The sequence below is a fragment of the Lissotriton helveticus genome, chromosome 8, assembly GCF_964261635.1.
Source record: "Lissotriton helveticus chromosome 8, aLisHel1.1, whole genome shotgun sequence".
Lineage (NCBI taxonomy): Eukaryota > Metazoa > Chordata > Amphibia > Caudata > Salamandridae > Lissotriton > Lissotriton helveticus.
This window is the reverse complement of record NC_136069.1, coordinates 830,621,193-830,642,990: the sequence shown is the minus strand read 5'-3', so window position 1 is coordinate 830,642,990 and position 21,798 is coordinate 830,621,193. Positions and strand designations below refer to the sequence as shown.

The following is a 21,798-nucleotide window of genomic DNA, read 5'->3' as shown; positions in this document are numbered from 1 at the left end:
TACCATTTTCCTAGGTTGAGTAATAAAATATTGATTTTGTTTAAATCTAATCCTGTTTCGGAAAAATATAATTTTACAGAAAGAGTAAAAACAGCTGTAGAACAACTGTTCACTGTGACAGTGTATATTAAGCACCCTACCCCAGAGCTTACAAGGAACATTTTAGTGGTGACGTATCTAATACAAAGGCTTCCCTACATGGCAAAGGTAGTTTTCCTACCATGTATCACTGCAGTGCATTTAAACTGCATTCCACCAAGCTATTTCCAAGTTTTTATGGGCAGGGAAACATCCACGGAGGGCATTGAAAGATATGACGTCAGCTAAGGACCAGGGCGGTTGGTCGGTCCCTGACATCCAGATATTTTATTGGGCGGCTAATCTCCAGCAGCTGTTTGATCTGCTGGGCAAAGGGCACACAGAACACCAAAATGGATCCTACCCCTCCATATACAAATTACTGCTTGGGGAAGAGGTCCACGGCTGTTTGACACGGCATATTGATCTCGCCTACTTTAAAAGAGTTAAATTCAAGGTAATGTTGCTTTTAAAATTTGGACTTCAATTAGGAAAAAATTAAAATTGAATAGGATACACATTTACACCCCTTTACAAAATAATCAGTTGCTTCCAGAAATTTTCCATGACGGCTACATGGAATCTTGGAAGGAGAAAGGGATACGACTCATTGGAGATTTACTTAGCGACAACACCATTATGTCATTTGCTCTAATTAAAGAAAAATTTGGTCTGGGGGAATAATCATTTTTTTAAATACCTACAAATTAGGGAATATCTATTTTTAAAAAAAACGGTCCTGTGCCACAAATCTCCATTATTGGAGGCAGTTTTAGGTTCACAAGGGGTTTCAATCTCTACACTTTATACTTTACTTAATAATTTAAAGGAGGATGATCTAGGCAAGCATATGGATTTTTGGAAAGAGAAGGTGCAGGCTGATCAAGGGGCCTGCGAGGATTCTCTGATATTATGCTTCACTGCAGCTATCTCAGCTAATATTCAGGTTCAGTGTTATAAAACCTGGTTTAATCTGTACATTACTCCAGCAAGGATATTCAGGTGGGGAGGCACCACTGGTATTTACTGCCCCCGCTGCGGAGAACTAGGCGCCGATAGTGTGCATATTTTTGCTAGATGCCCCAGTTTAGTTAACCTAATTGGGAAAGTGGGTCTTTATGTTACACAAATAATGAATAGAGATATTATGTTATCACCACAGGTTATATTGCTGGTTATAAGCAACCAAGGGCTGTCTTCACCTAACACGACACTTCTATATATTATGATGGCGGTGCTCAGGCTTACTATAGCAACTGTATGGCTTGATAAAGATCCCCCGTCAGTTCACAGTTGGCTGGCTAAACTGTTGGCTACATACCGTTGGGAGAAAGAAGTTTATAAACGCAAAGGAGCCAGAGCCCGCAAAAAAGGGGCAGACATATGGGCCCCAATTACTTTATGGAGTAATGATTCTATATCTTAAATTCTAATTTGAATTCTAATTTGGCAAACAACTAAGCAAATAGCTCTGTCAAGGGCAGGATGAACTGCAAGAAGACAGACTTACAGGCAGTAATCTGGAATCCAACACCCTTCGGTCCTGGGAAGTGGGTGGGCAGGGCGGTGGGTGGGGGGGGGGGGGGGGGTTTAGAGTTAAAAAAATAAATAAATAAATAAAACCCGGATGCTCATATATGCTGTTTTTTCTGTTTTTTTCTCTCCCTGGTTTAGTTCTGACTTGTTCTCTCTGATCTGTAAAACATTCTGTATTTTGTACGATTTATCTGAAAATGTTTTGCTTAAAATAAACCTTTAAAAATAAATAAATAAATAAACTGCATTCCAGCCACTTTACAATGGTTCTACGTGAAACCATACATTTTGTCATTCATGTGGGTCGTGTAAATACATCCTGTAGCCCAAATATGAAATACAATCTCTAACCCAAAAGTGCAATTTTCTTACCAATTTGCGGTGAGCATATTAGAGTTAAATAAACCAATTGGTAGAGAACGATTTACAGCACCATTTTAGGGGCAGAGCGCATGCACTCTGGTAGTGAATGCCAGTGCCAATACAGTGTACGAAAAAAAGCAAAACATATGATCCAGAAAAAGGAACAGCAATCCAGGGTGATTATGCAGAAAATTTGACTTTGCCACATAAATGCACTGCCCCATGTCTCTCTGTTCAGGATTCCTTAACAGTTCTATACTGAGTTTTTTTGGTGCTTTTTGTTGCCCTCATTTAGACCTCAAGCACAGTAATATATGGTTCAGTGAGCCAGCAGACAGAGGTCTAATGGTGTCTGATGCAACAGAAATATTTTCTGCACCAGGTATGAAAGAAACAGAAGGAAGGCTGATATCAAACATGATGACACGCTGCAACTTAACAACATTCTGGTTTATAGGGCTATGGTTTAATCAGCTCAGTGTTCAACAATCTGATAACTACAAGTGGGTTTTGATTCACTGAACAATAATAATATATAACAGTAATGCTTTCCAAGACCCACAGTTTATTATCTGATTTTTATTTGGTCAGTGTTTATTGGCATCTACCCCAACATGGGCACTTAACTTGATACACTTATTGCATTTGATGATCCCTCGTTTGTACACTACTTTTACTGCTTGAATACCATACAAAAAAGAAACCATAAAACATGGGTTCCAAACTACTTTCACTGTGTTATCTTGCAGCTGAAACTAACTTGTTACTGAATGACAACATGATCTAAAATGATTACACAACAGGATTTTCAGGTTGCTACATATATTCTGTAGCTATACTACTGTTACAAGTGTTTGCCCATGCAATGCACAGACATTAAAATTGGTAGACGGGATGCTTTAAAGCAACCACAATTCCCTGAGAGATGACAACAACCTTAAATAGTTCTTTTGGGGCCGATTAAGAGAACTAATCTGAGACAAAATCCTAAACTTACTACTTTTGGTTTTCACAGAAGGCACTTACTACTTTTGGTATTCACAGAAAGCACTTACTACGTTTGGTATTCACAGAAAGCACTTACTACGTTTGGTTAAACATACTACTTTTGGTTAAACTTACTACTTTTGGTATTCACAGAAGACATTTAGTAGTAGTAAAGTTAGGAGTCCTCACTTTACTACTTTTGTGAATACCAAAAGTAGTAAGTTTAACCAAACGTAGTAAGTTTAACCAAAAGTAGTAAGTGCATTCTGTGAATACCAAAAGTAGTAAGTGCCTTCTGTGAATACCAAAAGTAGTAAGTTTAGGATTTTGTCTCAGATTAGTTCTATGAATCGTGCTCATTGATTTGATCCGCTTCTCTAGTCCTAATACGCCTTTTAATTTGGTCCTCCTCAAGACCAGTGCAGTCTTTGGAGGGCAGGTATTGGCTCATCTCATTGCAGAACATATGGGATACACAGCAAAGAGGAAAGAAGTGCAGCAATTAAAGCAAGTTAGGTAAAGGACCGTCTGTGGTTCCATGATGGACTCCAAATATCCCCACGTTTCCTTAAGTTGGCCACAGGGTTCTCTTCAGTTAGTTACCTCCTGACCTAAAACTTTGCAATTGATGCTCAGAAGTATTATCTGAACTGAAGCAAATTTTCAACTTAACTTAGTCACCCAGACCTATTGCCAAAATGCTATATTCTATTCTATTCTGTATTCTATTCTCCCTACATTGTAATCATGCATTTGGGTGCTCAATGTGAGTGCTCAACGTGTCAGTACTGTGCAAAATTATGATTTTGTTTACCTAGGAAAGTTGGCATTTTTGGAGAGAATCACCATGTGTTCTTGCCAAGGAGGTGTTACCTCAATGGTTTCTGCCCACTAAATGGAAATGCATAGAAGCTGCGCAAGATACAGTGGTGTTCACAGTATCATGCGACTCCACCAGCAACATCTGACCATGTGACAGAAGGGCAGGAGTTGCTTTGAGTCTTCTAAACACTCTTCTTCCAGCAACCAATCTATTCCATAATACCAGGGTGGAATTTGTAGATAAATTCTACATTTGGCTCACCCAGAGGTGCTGGACTACTCATCCAATGTGGGTGAAAAGTGATATGCATTCCAAAGCACAGCACAGACTATGCAATAGTTGTAATCTCGGGGTAAATTCCAAATGTGTATCACAAATAAAGCAATACATATTGCAATGTTTTGCACCTGTGGGTGTGATGAACAAGTTAATTACCTTTGGTAACACTTTGGTTGATAACTGTAACTAATCCCAGGTTAATCACCTTATGAATTGCCCTAAGCGACGGACTTGATCAAGAACTTCTTCTAGTGATTGCTCACAGGTGACGATAGGTGGTGCCATCATGTTCTGGGGTGACCTTGCAATGCCTCCAAAAGTGACATGAGCTTTTTGTAGGCGCCACATCTAAACGCTGACAGAAGTTCCTTTTTTCCACGCTCTTTGACCTAGGGCTCTGTGTGTTTTTTTAAGAACATACTTTATTGGTCTTGCCAACATTGTACTCCAAGAGCCATATCATGCATGTACATGTTGAGATAAAGCATTGGCATAAGTAAACAATATAATATTTTGTAACTTAACAATAAACATAGTGCTATGGAAAGTAAAGAACAAATGTCGCGGAGAATTGACTGTGTCCCTGTATCACTTCCCTGGTGATTAATCCTGGTCATCAACTTGTTGGCAGTGAGCATACTCTGTGTGTTAGCCATGGAGCAGTACCGCTAAATCAGACTATGTGGGCTGTAATGTCGGTGGGGCAAGGAAAATACCTCTGTAGTATTGCCAGTGCTGATGTGTGCATGCATGTTTTTGAGGGCAACCCGAGCCTTAAACCTAGGCTCCTCCAACCCCATACAGACATCTAATCCTCTCTTCCAAACACCCAGCAAGGGTGGAGATTCTGCTTTCCAAGAGTAAGCTATGTTTCGTTTGGCCAGTGTCAAATCCAGAAAAAAGCAGGTGGCGTTTATACTTGTTACCCCCAACATCTGAGGGCACAAGTGAAGGAGTCAAATGTTTGCAACTTCTTATTCTAATTACGCCAGAGGCGCGCTTACTTGGGTAGTACCCGGGATCCCCTTTGTGCCTAAGGGAGTTACTTTAGATCCCAAGGGGAGGTATGAGTTACTTGCATGGTATACGTTTGCGGATGTAGTTACAGCGTATCTGGGCTCTGAAGTCCTTCTGGCTAGGGAACTGTACTGTGTGCTAGATGGGAAAATGGATTGTTTTCCCTCTAAAGTAGTCACTAAACAAGCTATGTCGAGCACCCTACAGGACGTTTTGGCAGGCATGGGCTTACTGGATATTTGGGGAGTGAGATACCCTAAAATGAAGGCATATTCTTGCTTTGTGCCTGCTACGGGTACATACTGTCACCTAGATATTTGTCTGTTATCAGGTACATTTCTCCAATGTGTGGAGGCCATTTCCTACCTAGCACATTACATATCTGATCATTCCCCCTTATTGGTATGCTTCAGGATGTCTAAAGAGGCCCAAAGTCTACTCTTATGGAGGATGAGGGTGGAGGCTCTGTCGGACCTGATATTCAATGAGACAGTGAAGTAGGTGGGTGAGCACTACTTTGCTGATAACTGTTGTAGTGCCTCTACGAGAACAATAGAATGGTATGCAATGAAGGTAGTACTATTCTGGGGAATATTTGAAAATAACCTATGGGGTGAGGCAACAACTCTCTAGGTTGTTAGATACCCTGAAACAGAGATTAGGCACTATTGAGGCCAATCCGGTGGAACAGCCTAAGGTGCTTTTGAAGTGGAAGAACTGTAAGCGAGAGTTACTGGAAACATGGGATAGCCTGGATAAATTTGTCCGCAACACCTATTGGCAGAGACTTCATATGGAGGGAGACAAGACGAGCAGACCACTCGCCACTCTCCTTCGCACGAGATGGGCATTCTGCTCCTAGTGTGGACCTGCAATAAAACGGTTAGGACAGTATGTACACAACAGGGAATCCTTGATGTATTTGCGTCTCATTTACAGGAACTATATGTATCCCCACCGCACTGTTCATCTAGGGAGATAAACAGTTAGTTGGAAGGCCTGGAGGTGATGTCCCTAAATAGGGAAGAGAGGGACAGTTTGGATGCCCTCCTAACTAAGGAAGAGATAATAGCGGCAAATGGAGCATTGAGGACAACAAAAGCTCCCGGCAGCGATGGCTTGCTAGCAGAATTTTACCAACGCAGGATGGGTACAATAAACGAGAGACTCCTTGATGTCTATACTGAAGCTTATGGGGAAGAATATACTCCCAGCACCCATGAGGGAAGCCCTCAGTTATGTTAACTAAGTCAGATAAGGACATTGCAGAGGTTGCTTCATATCGTCCTCTTTCGATGTTAGATGTGGATGCAAAGATTCTCGCGACACAACTCTTGCCATATATGCCCCAACTGGTTCACGAACACCAATGTGGTTTTATACCAAGGAGAAACACCCTCTGTAACTCTAGAAGACTCTTGCTGATCTGGCAAGTTTTGGCCTCAATAGAGGACCCATATGCGCTGGCCCTCCTTGACATCGAACACGCGTTCACTTCTCTCTCTTGGGACAATTTATGGTAGGTACTGCATAGGGTGGGCATTGGGAAAGCTTTCCTGAAATGGGTCCAGATATTGTACAAAAAAATGACAGTGAGGTATGGTGTCCCACCAGTTCCCTTTGCATCATGGGACCAGACAGGGCTGTCCTCTACTTCCTCTTGTATTTGTGTTAGCAATGAAGTCGGTAGCATGCAGGATGTGAGAGGCAATGCGGAGATGGGTGTGCAGATGGGGGTGGGGGGCACACATGTGATCTCCCTATATGCTGATGATGCCCTACTTTATTTGAGTCAGCCCGAGTATTCAGTTCCCATTATGTTGGCACTCCTCGCCGAGTTCAGCGATATATCCGGGTTGTTGGTTAACCATACCAAATCTAAATTGTTCCCAATGGGAGGACTGGTCAGTAAACCAACAGAGGCCCTTCCTCAGACTGATCTGACCTGGGAGACAAACAGCGTCAGGTACCTGGGGATTAGACTGGCTCACAGTGCGACGGAGCTCGGGCTGCCAATATGGGGATGAGGAAACTGATTATTGAAAACCCACTGGTGCAGGGTCACCATTAGTCCATGGGTTCTTAACAAGTAAGGAGGAATTGACACTGGAGTGAAATACAAACCAAGGGTCATTTAATAGCATTCATGAATGGGAGCTCATCCGACAAGCACCATGGAGACACTCTATGAGGAAGCACACCGAACGATGGTTACATGGGTTTTTATAGCAAAAGATCACAAACAAGGGATGCTCAGAGGTAAATAGAGCTTTTGGAAGAACACACAAATGAGGTAACAGTAAGAATCAACAGCCTTGGTGTCTTGTGCAATTGTCGAGTCCTAAGGCTGCACAACAAGATATGATATCTGAGTAAACTTTCTTGAGGCTTTACCATTGTCAGAAAAACCCTGAGCAGACGCCAGCTGTTCTTTTGCACTGACTCTGCATGTATACACAGCCTACAATGCCCCAATCTAGATTCTTTACTCATGTTTATACAGATGCAGTGTCAAGGATAGAGCCAGGCTGGAAGTACGGCAGGGTTGAAAAATGGATGAGGCATAGCTTAATCAAAAAAATCAGAGAATCAGATTTTACATTTTAACAGGGAGAATGTTAGAGAGATTGAAACCATCAAAGTTTTGGAACACTTTATTACTGTCCTTGATAGGGAAGCTGGCAATAGTCAAAATGATTATACTGCCCTATTGTCTTTATGTTTTTCAGGAAACCCTGTATGAGATCCCTGGGCAAGTTTCTGTGAAACTAGATAAACTAATTGGGGAACTGTTATGGGCCTCTGGAAGAAAATGCGTGAGCCTATCCACACTTAAACGTACCTGGGGAGGGGGAGGCCTTGAACTTCCATATATATCTCGCAGCCCACCTACAACATGCAGTGCATTGGTTGGCCGGCAGAGAGAACAGGGAAATCTGACTGTTACAGGGCACATGTGGAGGTAATGCTCTCCCGGAGTTGCTAATGCTGGGTGCCACGGTCTTTGCCAAAGTGCCGACTATAATGAGTCAGTTACTCAGGTCCTAGGAATGAGCAGTCAGGATAGTTTTAAAGAGTTTGCCTTTGAAATGCCAGTATGGGTTCTTTGTCCCTGTAGGATCAATGTCTATAAGTAAATGGCATGATACCTTGAGGGACTTGTATCCAGATGACCGTTTTATTACACTTGCTGACTCTATGTCTTCCTTCAACCTAGGATCAAGGCAGTTTCTTCAATACTCCAAAACAGTAGCACCAGCCTGAGGAATTTGGTTGTCTTTCCCTGAGGCTACCTCGGAGTTCCACACTCTGGTGGCCACGCTAAATTTAGGAGGTGGCGTATATTGATTTTACATTTGTTTAGGGTCTTGGGGGAAGACCTGCCTCACACGAACTTCCAGTGTATGCCAGATGGCATGACATATTGGGAACACATCTACAGGCTAAGGACTATGTGGCTATACATGAGGGGGTCAGGACTGTGTCCTCTAATGCCCGATCCAAGCTGATGCAATTTAACGTTATCCATCAAGAGTAGCTGACTGCAACCATTTTACGTTCTATTTACCCAGACAGGTCCACTGCATGCCCCAGATGCAAACATTTAAATGCAGATTTCATACACAGAATCTGGGATTGTCCCTATTTGTGCGGGTAGTAGGAGGAGGTACTTGTCTCCCTGAATGTGGCCATGGGTTGGGACGACCCTCCCCCCTCCGGGGAAATATAGGGCGGTGCCTACTGGGACGGGTTCCTATCAAAAAGAAAATGTTGTTAAGTAGAAGATTCCTACTTCTAGGGCTCACGGTAGCTAAATGCAGAATAGCCATTCAATGGTTATCCCCAACTGCCTCCAAGCATGCTGACTTGAGAAAAGGTATGGTGAATGGACAAATGAGGAGGAATGCCAAATGCGTAAGTCTCATAGGGACAACAAGCTGATGGATGATTTGCAGGCATGGGCTGTGATACTCACCGACGTATTGGATCCCCGGGATGCCTGTCCCCTGTGAGCTGTGTAACATAGGGGGTTGGTATCCCCTAGAGTAGGGGGTCGGTGAGGTAAAGTTTAACCCCACAATAGTGAAGGTTGCAGAGAATGCACTGTTCTTTCATGTTAATATAATGACTGATGCCTGGTTATGGCTATGTCGGGCGAAAACACGTATGGGAACCAGGGACTAAACGATGGTTCATTGAGGACGTTTATCATACTTCATAATGCTGTTATCACACTGTTGTGTTGATTTGTCACTACTGCATCTTGATGTTGTATAAATGCCAATGAAAACAATTACATCATGAGAGCATCCATACACTCAAGTGAATCCTATCACAAGGATGTGTGAGTTATCAACAATATAGTTTCCATCAACCAATGGGCTTGGTTCATTGCTAAACAATTAAGTAGAAATTACTAGTATATCTATCGACTTATCTGTTACTGGGTGAATTATACGGTTGTTTCTCTCATCTACAGGAATCTAATGGCCAGCTGCTAGTCTTGAATTTCTCACCAGGGATCCCATATCCTTTCAAATTTATGTGGGCAACCTCTTGCTCTGTGTACTACCTAGTCGGCCTGCATACACCAGTCCAAATTTTGGACCCATAGTGCCATTTTAGGACACCACCCCGTCTTACCACATCCCTCCTGGCCACAATCAGGGACGTATTAGGCAGTAGTAGGGTATATTTTGGAATTGTTTGCTTTCCCCATATCCCCAAACATACCATTCTCTAGTCAGTTCCCCATCTAAGTCTATTGCTCTTACTATTGTTCGCTGCACCCAGAACTCTCAAATATTTCGTTGGTATTTCATAGAGTCTAAAATCGTTTTTTGAGATAGTGTGCTAACAAAATGTCTCCCGAAGACCACATGCTTCAAACCATGCCAGCCAGCAGGAAGCAGATATCAGTTATTGGTCTCCACAATGTCTTCCTTTCTACCAGTTCATAATATGTTCATTATGCCCAAATGTCCCATTCATTTTTCAAATCTGCATTTCGCTTCCATTTCTTTTCTGCAGTGGATGTGCCTTGGCTGTCAATACCTTGTATTATCCCCCGGAATCCTGTTGTAATGGCAGTGGTCACTATCTTTTTTCCCTGTATTTAAATGTACTATTTTGTCATTAGTAGTTTTTATATATCCTCTGGCGATCTTTTTTTTGCCCATTCCAATTTCTATATTTTTGAATTTCAGGAATTGATAGGAAAAACACTGCTCACATGAATCATATCAATAAGACCTCATTGGTCCTTTGTATTAAATATCTTTTCTCTTGGCTGTTCTCTTACGTTACGTACTCTGGTGCTTGTGTTTACCACCTTATACATACCTGAAACTTCCTTTGGCGCATTTGGTGCTAATTTAAAAATAACTTTCACTAGTGGTGAATTGTAATGTTTTAATCTTTTAATTACATCAGTATTTATTGCTTCATAGTTTCATAATTCTTTCTGATATTTCTATATAGTACGATTTACATACAAAATGTATTCCATTTATGCATTGTTTCCTTTCCGATTTTGCATAATCTCAGAGTTTCCGATGTATGGTTCACAATTTACGTCTTCAATTAATAATATGCTCAGTTTGTGCACTTCAAACATGGAAATGTTCCATTTTTGAGGGGTATATTGGCCTTTGCGGTTCTTTTTTCTACCGTAGTTGCTTTAATCGATTCAATTACAAGATTCTTTTCATTTTCATACGCTATCATCGATATTTCCTTAAATATTTTACTCACTTCGGTGTCATATTTAATTAGAGTATTTCATAACAAATGTTAATCGATAACTTCCCCTTTCTCCATGTACTGCAATAGATGCAGCCTTGTAACAGATTGCATTTTGGTCTCTGCCTTTCTTAAGATGTATTCTTTGTATCCTCATATCAATGTGTTTCTTTTGATGCCTCTTTTCTTTGTCTTTTTCTGAGAGATTTCATTTTAACCTATTGCATGACTGTATAGTACATTATTATTGATTTCAAAGCAACAGGGTTTCAAACACTACCAGGAAGAAACTCAGGCATGTGCGTCCCCGGATCCTTTCTTTTACTACAAACTCCCTCTATTCTGAGAGGTAGAACCCTTGATTCAGTTGCCTCTCCCCAGAAATTACTTTTCCCCCCAGCAATGACACCAACCAGGATGTCACCAAATCACTAATCTTGAAAGTTGTAGCTTTGCTTTCATAGACCCTATGAGTGTGGGTTAGGAGCTATGGAAGGGGGCGAGGATTCTCCTATGTATCTGATATATTCCAGATCTATCACGCCAGTACATCTATTCATCAGCAACATTCCAATGCTCTGCAGTGTTGACTATCACTCTGGCTGCTGGCAGCTCTGCAGCTACTGGAACATCTATTTATTAGGCTTCCAAATAGTCCCAGTGATCACAACCCAGTCTGTGTCTTGTTAGGAGGGAACCTCATGAAAAAAACTAAAAAGGATAACATAACTAGGGATAATGTGTTGCAACCCATTAATGGCGGGCGACGCATTAAATGGAATGAGGTAATACAGACCGAATTCAACGAAAAATTTAAAAAGAACTGCGAAAAGGAATTTTTAACTTGTCTTAGCTCTAACCCCGAGAGCGAAGGAGTCCTTACAGCCTTTGAGAATATTGCCCGGAATGTAGGAAAGATGTTGGACGCACGGGGGGGGTAAATCCACCTCTGGAGGACCTAAGTGGTTCTGGAAAAACTGTTCTAAAGCAGCAAGAGACCTGAAAGAGGCCCTCAAAATACTTCCCCGAGATGAAGCCCTGATCAGCTCACTCCGTCTAATTTATAAAAAGGTGCTGACAAAAAGAAAGAATGAGCTGAAGAATGCGTTATGGGAGGAACTTTTAAATCCACTGACCCTATCTAAAAGCTCTAGATTTTGGTGCACAATTAATCAATCATCCCTAGTACCGACAGGGGCTACTAAAGTGGGGTCAAACATTACGGAGGACGAATGGGTGAACCACTTTGTTACCATCTTTGAGGATAAAAATGTACAACCAGCACCCTTATATGAGAGGTCAGGACGGGACACAATGGCATTCTCAGTAGGTGAATTAATGGAAGGAATAAGTAACCTTTCTAATAAAAAGGCCCCGGGCCCAGACGGCATTCCTCCTGACCTTTATAAATCAGACCCAACTTTTTGGGCCCCAATTCTCACAGCTGTGGGAAACGCTGCAGCCGAAAAAGCTTGTCCAGCTTCATGGGGTCTTTCAACAATAGTCCAGGTATTTAAAAAGGGAGACCGGAATTGCACATTAAATTACAGGCCTATCTCCCTGATTGACTCCATAGTAAAAGTTCTAGGGGGCGTTATCCTGAAGAGGTTATCCATTTGGGCAGAGGAGAATCAGATCATCTCCGATATACAGTATGGGTTCCGTGCAGGTCATTCTACCATGGCCCAATGCCTCAGCCTCTACCTAATCCTGGGTAAATACTCCATCGCACAACCAGGAACTGTCTACATGGCCTTCATGGACCTTTCCTCGGCCTTTGACTGTGTCAACCGGGGAAAGTTGTGGCAATCCATGAAGGCCATGGGGGTAGAGCAACATCTGGTAAATTTCCTTATGGATTTACATAGTGAGACAAAGGCCAATGTCAGATATACCAAGGATCTCAAGGTCACGCGTAGTTTTAGCACCAGACGGGGGGTCAGGCAAGGGTGCATCCTGGCCCCCTTTCTTTTTAACTTATATATCAAGGACTTAGAAGATCATTTGCTTAAGACGGGGGCGGACTACCCGTATGTGGGACGTCGGGGCCTGCCAATTTTACTGTACGCCGACTATGGAGTTCTCCTAGCCCGCACCCCTAAAGGACTACAAACATTATTGGACGCCTTCTATGGATTTATGTTAACACAAGATTTATACATAAACAACACTAAATCCTACGTGCTGCAGGTGGGGGAGGCTGCCAGGAAACAGCACCCATTCAGGGTAAATGGAATTAGGGTGCCTACATGAACCTCCTTTTCTTACCTGGGGGTACTTTTAGACCAACAGTTGAACTGGGTTGCACTTATGAATAGAAAAAGGGGAGAAGTAGCTAGGGCCAATGCTGCCCTTTTTGATTTTGCAGCTAGAATGGGCAATAGACTGGTGGCAGCCATGCTAAAGGTCTACCGCTCTAAAAGCCTGGCGATAGCTACCTATGGGAGTGAACTCTGGAGATACAGCAATCATGAGTGTTTACAAGTTGTTGAAAACAAATTTTTAAAACAACTCTTGTGTGTCCCACAGGGAACCCCGAACACATCAGTGCACGAAGAAACCGGCTTACCTTTCATCAGTGATACTTTGTCATTGCGTCCTCTCATGTTCTGGTTGCAATGTTGGCTCAACAAACACCTAGGGCTCACACACAGCTTGCAAAAAGAAACCTTGAGCCTAGAACACATGTCTAGAATACCCTGGTTGAGATACCTTAGAGATAGCTTTGGCAAAGAGGGTCGACCTGATTTATTTTTAAACCCGGCAGGAATAACGAGAAAAGATCTTACATTCATAAAACAGTCATTCATACTCGTAAGAAATCAGACAGAGAGGAAAAGGACTGGTTGAAGCCTAACGTACGCCTTCATTAAATGTTAATAACCTCATTTGCCGAGGAGCAATATTTACTCTGGCCATTACCAGCATATGAGCGTTTTCTTTTAATCAGGTTCAGGTTTAACCTGTTCCACCTTTTACTGGCAGTCCCTAGAGGGAGTCACAAGGGGACGGTGTTAGCACCCTGTGGCTGCGACAAATTGTCTCCACAGGATCTGCTCCACTTCATGTTCTTTTGTAAATATTATGAATTCCCCAGTGCTTTTATCTTAAGTCTATCTTAAAAAAAATGAACTTTGTACAAGCTCGCCCTGCGTTATTTTACCTTCAATTACTGTACCCAGAAAGTATTCCTCATGTGGCTGGTTTTTAAAAATGTACTATGAAGTACAGGAAACACTTGGATATGTATGACAGTTAAAATTAACCCTTGTGCCTTTTTTTGTTCCCCTTTGACTGTGCAACAGCTTAACATCTTATGTTATGAATAGCCGGAACTCTTATATTGTATTTTGTATTGCATGTTTTTATTTGATAGCCTGGAAGGGTATTTTTATAAGTAACATGAACTTTTATGGTTTTGCACAAAAAAAACCCGAATAAAGTACTTTTTGAATTTGAATCACTGGAACATCTGAAGCTCAAAAGTGAGCATTTGAGGCACGCTATGCTCTCATGTGGGATCAACAGGCATGTGTACCTATATAGAACATATGAGGCTACGCCTCAGATGATGCTGAGCACAAATATGATGGCAATATTTGGAATTTGAGGCTAAGCCTTTGCATTTAAAGATGTACCTGGCACATGATGGTTGTGCATGGACACACAAGGGTTTTGCCTGGACGTATAATGGCTGTGCTTGACCATTTGAGACTGTAACTAGGCGTACACTGGTGTAATAAATGACGGCATTACCTTTGTATTTTATCGATGTGTCCTGACATAATCATGGCTGCAACACTGACATATGGCAGAACCCTAGATAACTTTTGGTGGCATGTAAATAGACTTCTACCCTTAATAACTTTTTTTTATCATGTTATTAATGTTGCAACTTTAAGAGAAAAGTTACTTACCTTTGGTAGCTCTCTTTCTGGTTGATACTCTATCTAATCGCAGATTCCTCACAGGGCTGAACTAGGAATCGAAATTTTGCCTGACCAGCCCCCATATGGTGCATAGCGAGCAAACGAGTCTGACCATTATAAGGGGGTTTTGGAAGGTCCCCTGCCCAAGAATACTTGGGGGCAAATGGCAAAAATGGTGCATTTTACAACACATTGTTCATTATATATTCAGTTGTATTTGTGTTTAAAGCACTGAAAGTGATGACCTTACAGAGCACCAGGACATGAAAATCTTTATTGGGGCTCTTCAATAATTCCTTCACTATCACCTTCCAACAGTGCCTCTCATCTCTCCATAACCCCTTTCTCACAGGTGTACCATTTGTTTTATAGCGCCTCTCATACCAGTGTAGGGTGAAGGAGCATTTTACATCACAGACACACACAGAGACAATTAATCATAAGTTTGTAAATCAGTGTACAGGAAAAGTTACATAAGAGAAAGGTACAAGGTGTAGGATTCACAAGTCATCCATACTGGTAGGCATTTTATTTGAGAGTGCTTGGTCTGGGGAAGCACAAACTCAGGATTCGGAACGTAACATAGTGGTTACTTTTGACTTTAATAATAAGCATTTATTTCTACCCAGACAAACTCTTTTTAGCAAAATTAGGATAATGGAAGGCTGAGAAATAAACATAACTTTCTAACCTAGATTATAATTGTAGTTTATGAACTGCACAGTAATAAAATGATCTCTGTGACAAATGCAGTAAACCACTGAGCTATGCACGTAAAATACTGTTCTGTGATCTACGTAGTACACGATCTTTGCAGCAGGCATATTAACCCTCTGCGCTACCTTAGATGAGTCATAACTGCCAATAGCAAAACATCGATCTATCACCAATAGGTATAATTATCACAAAAGGTATTGTGGCACTTTTATTATTGCCTGAAAACTGTTGGATATACAAGGAACTCTGCAGTGCTTTTAAAACTGCTCATTGCGAGGAGGAGCTTCGCGGGCATCCAAGATGGTCGCATGAGCACCGAGCTCCCCGGACCCGCGCCGCCCTTCACGAATGTCCTGACAACATCCTGATTTCGAAGACGAGCTTTTGTTCGCACATCCTTGCTGATCTTCGCACACTTTGAAAAATCAAATTTGGACGCTGGGGTCCACTTTTGCATCGTCTCTACCTTTTGAGGCCCACCCCGAGGTGGACCGGGGGCTCGGTTGCTGTGCGTGCCGTGGAGTAGTTGATCAACAACGGCTGCTGGGGTCCCCTCTGGTCGACCCTTCCTGACTTTCGGTTTCGGTTTCTGCTCCCGGCTCTGATTTGCAGAGGTGAAGCCTGGCACCACCTTCGGCTGGCCTGTTGTCTCCTTGCTATTTGGTAGTGGCCCGGCTAACTGCCTACAACCCGGCCCTTTTGTGTCTACAATCATCGGAACTAGTCTTATTGACTGTCTGGACACTCCGCGCCCGGCCATTTTTACCGGGTCGCAAGGAACCCTTCGGGGTCCCTTTTCCAAAATGGCCACTGGACAGCCTCTTGAGAAGCGCAAGACTAAGGCACCTCTCCGTGGTGGCCAAAATCAGACTGACATCATGGATCACTTGCAAGTCAAGGGGTCGCCAGGCGCTGTGGGCCGTGCCTCGGATAATCCTAAGACCCTCTTTTCAGCGTCTTCGGACCCATCCTTGCAGGACGTCATGGGAGCCATAGCCAACATGCAGGCCTCTATGGGACAACAGTACGAGGCCTTAGTCTCCAAGATCGACACCGTGGCCGTTGACATTACGCTGATTAGAGCGGACCTGTCGAAGACCAATGAAAGGGTCGAGTCATTGGGCTTGAAGACTTCTAGTCTTACTGCGGATGTCACAGAGGCCCAGACTGAGATGGCCAATCTGCGTTCCTCGCATGACCTACTGGCTCGTCGTCTCGAGGACTACGAAAACAGGGCCCGTCGCAACAATGTGCGCCTTATTGGTGTCCCGGAGAATCCCGAGATTATGGGGGTTGACCTTTTGGTGGAGGACTTGATTGCCAACTATCTTTCTCCCGCTGGACTTAGCAAGTTCTTTGCTGTTGAGCGCGCTCATCGTGTCCCCGGCGGGAAGGCTAAGCCGGGTGCCCCCCCCGAGGCCCATTATTGCCAAGTTGTTTCACTTTCTGGACCGGGACGCTGTCCTTCAGGCCTCACGGGACAAGGGCCCAGTGAACTTTGAAAATGCCTCTGTTTCTTTTTATCCTGACTTTTCGCCGCTTGTTCAAAAGCAAAGACTTGGATTTCAGGGAGTTAAGAAGCGACTGCGTGACATGGGTCTCAAGTACTCCTTGTTGTTCCCTACCAGGCTCCGGATTGAATATCGGGAGCGTGTGTTCTTTTTTGATCGCCCTGAAAATGTCAGTGACTGGCTTGACTCTCTGCCTGCAAGAAAAGAACATACTGGGCACCCCGGAGATGCCGACGGGGGTGTGGCGGAATGAGGACTTCACCTGTGGATCCCAGCGTCTGAACTTTTCTGCTGTTTCAGCTGAGTCTGGACTTGGGTCTTTTGTTAGGCCTAGATCAGCCTGGGGGTGGCGGGGGGTGAATGGGGACTCTTCCTCCTTCTGGGTTCTTTGCGTAGCTTAGTTTAGTAATGGGGCGACAGGCACACTGCAAGTTGGGGTGGCTTATTAGTCTTACGCAGGGGTGCAGGGTGGGGGGAGTAACATGTTCAAGTTGGGGGGTGGTGGGGGTGTGTGTGTGTGTTTTTGTGTACTCACGAGGCATCGTATTGTTTTTCTCATTCGTACTGATCGTGGGGTTCTATGTAGGTCCTGCTCTTTCTCCTTTTCAGGGATGGGGGATGGCGAGTTGAAACTGTTATCCTGGAATGTCAATGGATTAGGGGACCGAATTAAGCGAAGTATTGTTTTGCGATTCCTTAGGCGTCACTCCCCTGATATTGTTCTCCTACAGGAGACGCATTTAATAGGCAATGCTTGTCAGGCAATGAATAGGCGCAGTTATCGGTTGGTGGCCCATGCGGGGTTTACTTCTGGGTCCAGGGGGGCTGGTATTCTCATTCGGTCCTCTCTCCCTTTTGCAGTTGACGAGGTGAGACTTGACGACAGGGGGCGCTATGCGGTGCTCACTGGCAGGTGGGAGGGGAGGACCCTGTCCATACTTTCAGTCTATGTCCCCCCGGGTCCGCAGGCTTTAACCTATGCCGATCTGTGTAGAGCCCTTTTGGACCTTCCTGAGGGGCTCCTAATTCTGGGTGGGGATTTGAATTCGGTGGTTTCTGGCACCTTTGACCGTCATCCTCCCAGGGATCTACCCAGGGCGCAAAGGTGGTTAAGTGATTTGTTAGAGACCTTCGGGCTTGTAGACGCCTGGAGGCTACTACACCCTACACAGTTGCAGTACACTTTCCACTCGGGGGCACACGGTAGCCTGTCTAGATTAGACTATTTCTTAATGCCTGCTGTTCAATCCTCCACCATCAGAGAAATTCGTCAGCTCCCTAGGGGTATTCCGATCACTCCCCCTTGAGGCTCCGGTATGAGGTAGGGGCCGGCGATGAGGGTAGAGTTGCTCCTATTAACCCGTGGTACTTTCGTAACCCCAAGACCCGCTCGGCCCTTGTCAAAGCTATTGAACATTATTTTGACGACAATGTGGGGTCTGTTTCTTCTGCTGTTTCGTAATGGGAAGCATTTAAAACTGTTATACGTGGTCAGTCCTTATCCTTGATTGTTGCCGCTAAGAAGGCTGCAAATGTGGAGGTTGTGCGCTTGGAATCTGAGATAGCCTCTTTGGAGGATGATCTTTGGATGGGCGTCTCCAGTGCCAAGTTGCACTCCCTTGCTTTGAAACAAGCTGACTACAAGGCTCTTGTAACTGATGCTGCGAAAGTGATGTATAGGGAGCAGCAGGGACGACTGTATGATGTGGGTGATAAAGCGGGTAAATTGCTTGCGTGGTTGGACAAGAAAGAGAGGGTGAATCGTGTGGTCCCCGTGATTGAGCGGCCTGATGGTGAGTGTGTCACTGACCCAGCTGGGATCGTTCAGTGTTTTGCGGACCACTTCGAGACAGTGTACACCTCCGTTTGTGATAGGGATGAGGAAGACTCCCGATTGCTGTTGCGGGACATTGCTTTGCCTCGCATCTCTGACTCTGACAGAGTCCTCATGGATGCTCCGCTCTCTGTAGACGAAATTGCGGTGGCTATTCGTTCCCTCCGTTCCGGTAAGGCGATGGGCCCCAATGGCTTGCCCATTGAATTGTACAAGCTGCGACCCGACAAATTGGTGCCTTATTTACGGGACATGTTCCTTGCGGCCCTTGAGTCTGGCTCCCTCCCCTTGGACCAACGACTCACTACTATCGTCGTCATTCCCAAGGAGGGTAAGCCCCGGGATCGTTGTACTTCGTACAGACCCATTTCTTTACTCAATGCCGAACCCAAAATTTTGGCTAAACTATTTGCTAATCGCTTAGTAACTGTGATCGGGGACTTGATCCATCCAGATCAATCCAGTTTTATCCCGCATCGCAACACTGCTTTGAATCTGCGCAGACTCCACGGAGTTCTCGCAAGAGCTGAGACGCTTACTGAACCGGCCATTTTGGCTTCTCTGGACGCTACCATGGCCTTTGACACTATCGAGTGGCCCCACCTCTGGGCGGCCCTCTTGAAATTCGGGTTTGGGCCGGGCTTCATAGCCTGGGTGAAACTTCTTTACGAGAGTCCCCTGGCCCAGGTGGTTGTTAATTGAAGAGTGTCCTGCGTTTTTACGCTTGGAGGGAGTACCCGGCAGGGCTGTCCACTGTCCCCTTTACTTTTTGCTCTCGCTCTTGTACCCTTGGCGGAGTGGCTCCGCTGGGAACCATCTATGCGAGGCATCCGATGGTCTCCTGATTTTGAGGATCGAGTCTCGCTATACGCGGACGACATCCTCTTATATCTCACTTCCCCTAAAAAGTCCCTTAATGTCCTTTTCGATGTTCTTACTTCTTTCGGAAAGAACTCCGGTCTTGTTATCAATTGGGCTAAGTCCTGCATCTACGTTTTGGCCGGAGACCTCCCTCCACTGCTGCGTAGATTTCCGATTCACGTAACGGAGACCGGTTTCAAGTACTTGGGGATTTATGTTTCCTTGGACCCCTCCAGGCGTTACGAGCTTAATTTATTGCCCCCCCTTCAGCGGCTCACGCTTGATGTGGCTCGCTGGCGTAGGTTGCCGCTGTCGCCCCTCGGTAGAGCGGCGCTTTTCAAAATGATGTCTCTGCCTCGATTTTTGTACGCACTCCAGAATTCCTTCGACCCGATTGCTTCGGGCTATTTTCGTGAAGTGGGGAACCTACAGAGACAACTGGTCTGGGATGGGCGTGCCCGCATTGCTCTTTCTAAACTCACGCTTCCGTGGTATGACGGTGGTATAGCCCTCCCGGACATCAGACCTTATTACTGGGCCTCCCAGTTAAGTGCGATTAATTATGGGACCTACGCACCGGGCCCTGGCCCGGCGTTCTCCATGGATAGATTTATTTTGCCAGGGGGGATCTTTAGCAGAGCACTGTACTCTGGTGGTCTCCGTGGAACACTGACCGGTCCCACTAAGATTGCAGTGAGAGTGTGGCGTGATGCAAATGCGGCCTTGGGTTGGTGTGGCAAGTTTACTCGGGCCACCCCTTTGTATGATTCGGAATGCTTGGGACATCTGTGGAAAACGAAAGGCTTTGATAAATGGGATATGATTGGCATCAGCAAAGTGGGCGATCTGTGGTCGAAGGGTACTGTCAAGTCCTTTGATGTGCTTCGAGTGGAGTATGAGCTTGGTGACAATGAATTCTTTAGGTACGCCCAGATCCGTCATGCTCTGTTGTCTGTGTTTGCTGCGGGTGCTGATATTCCTGAGTCTTCCCCTCTGGAGGACCGCATTTTGGATGGTCATGTGCCCGACAGCACGATCTCATTGATTTATAAGAAACTCATCAATAACAGAGCTGATTTGCTGGTCCGCCTCCGAGCTGCGTGGTGTGCGGATGGACTTGAATTGGACGATGAGGACTGGCAATCTGCTTTGTCCTCACCCAAGGAAGTCGCCATTCCTGCTCGTTTGAGGTTTGTCCAGCTTAAGATACTTCACCCAGTGTATGTAACTGGGCCTTGTCTGGTTCGAATGGGTTTTTCTTTGGATGGATTATGTAAGCGTGGCTGTGGGATGTCTGGTTCCTTTCTCCACATATTGTGGGAATGCCCGGAGATTGTTCGGTTCTGGTCCCGTGTACATGATGTCATGGAAATTGTCACGAGTGTGTCCCTGCTGCCCGAGGCCAGGCGTTGTTTGCTGAATGTTTGGGAACCTAATGACTACAGCTCAGCACAGGTCATATGGGCGACCCTCGGAAATATGGTCGCGAAGAGGGACATTGCCCAGCTCTGGGGTTCACATAGGCCACCTACCTTATCCAAGTGGAAAGAAAACATGGACTGGTGCATGTTCCGGGAGAAGACTGTATACCTCTCCTGGGGACGGCCCAGGAAATGGTGTAGAATATGGTCCCAATGGAACGCCTATCGTGGTAATATATGTACCCCCCCACAAGATGTAACCGTTGATGTGTCTTCGTCCCCTTGATTGGCATTCCCTTGTCTTATATGGTCAATAACTCCGCTTGTTTCCTTGTCCGCCCCTGTCCCCGTCCTATCCAATTGCTTTGTATTTATCTAGCATTTGAGCTCTGCCTGCACGGACCCACGACAATGTAATATTATGTTTCTTCCTTGTGAGATTTAGTTTGTCTTTCTGTATGTCTGTTTCTTTTCAATAATTTTTTTTTTTTTTACTTAAAAAAAAACAACTGGTAATTGCTACAAAACCACCCCCAATAACAAAAGTGGCCCCCACCCCTCCAGCCTCCCGGGGAAACTCCTGATGCCCGGTATGGCCAGACCAGCCTTGATGCCTCACATTAGAATACTTCCCAGGTGAAAGATTGGATATGGAAATATTTCTCCAACAATCCTGCCACATGCCGCTAGGTGGCTCCAT

General features: G+C 44.5%; 1 protein-coding gene across 3 annotated transcripts in view; it reads right to left on the bottom strand.

Annotated features, from left to right (window-relative positions):
- Window positions 1-21,798, bottom strand: part of FANCB (FA complementation group B) — a 466,340-nt gene that overhangs the window by 166,372 nt on the left and 278,170 nt on the right. The window lies entirely within an intron of this gene.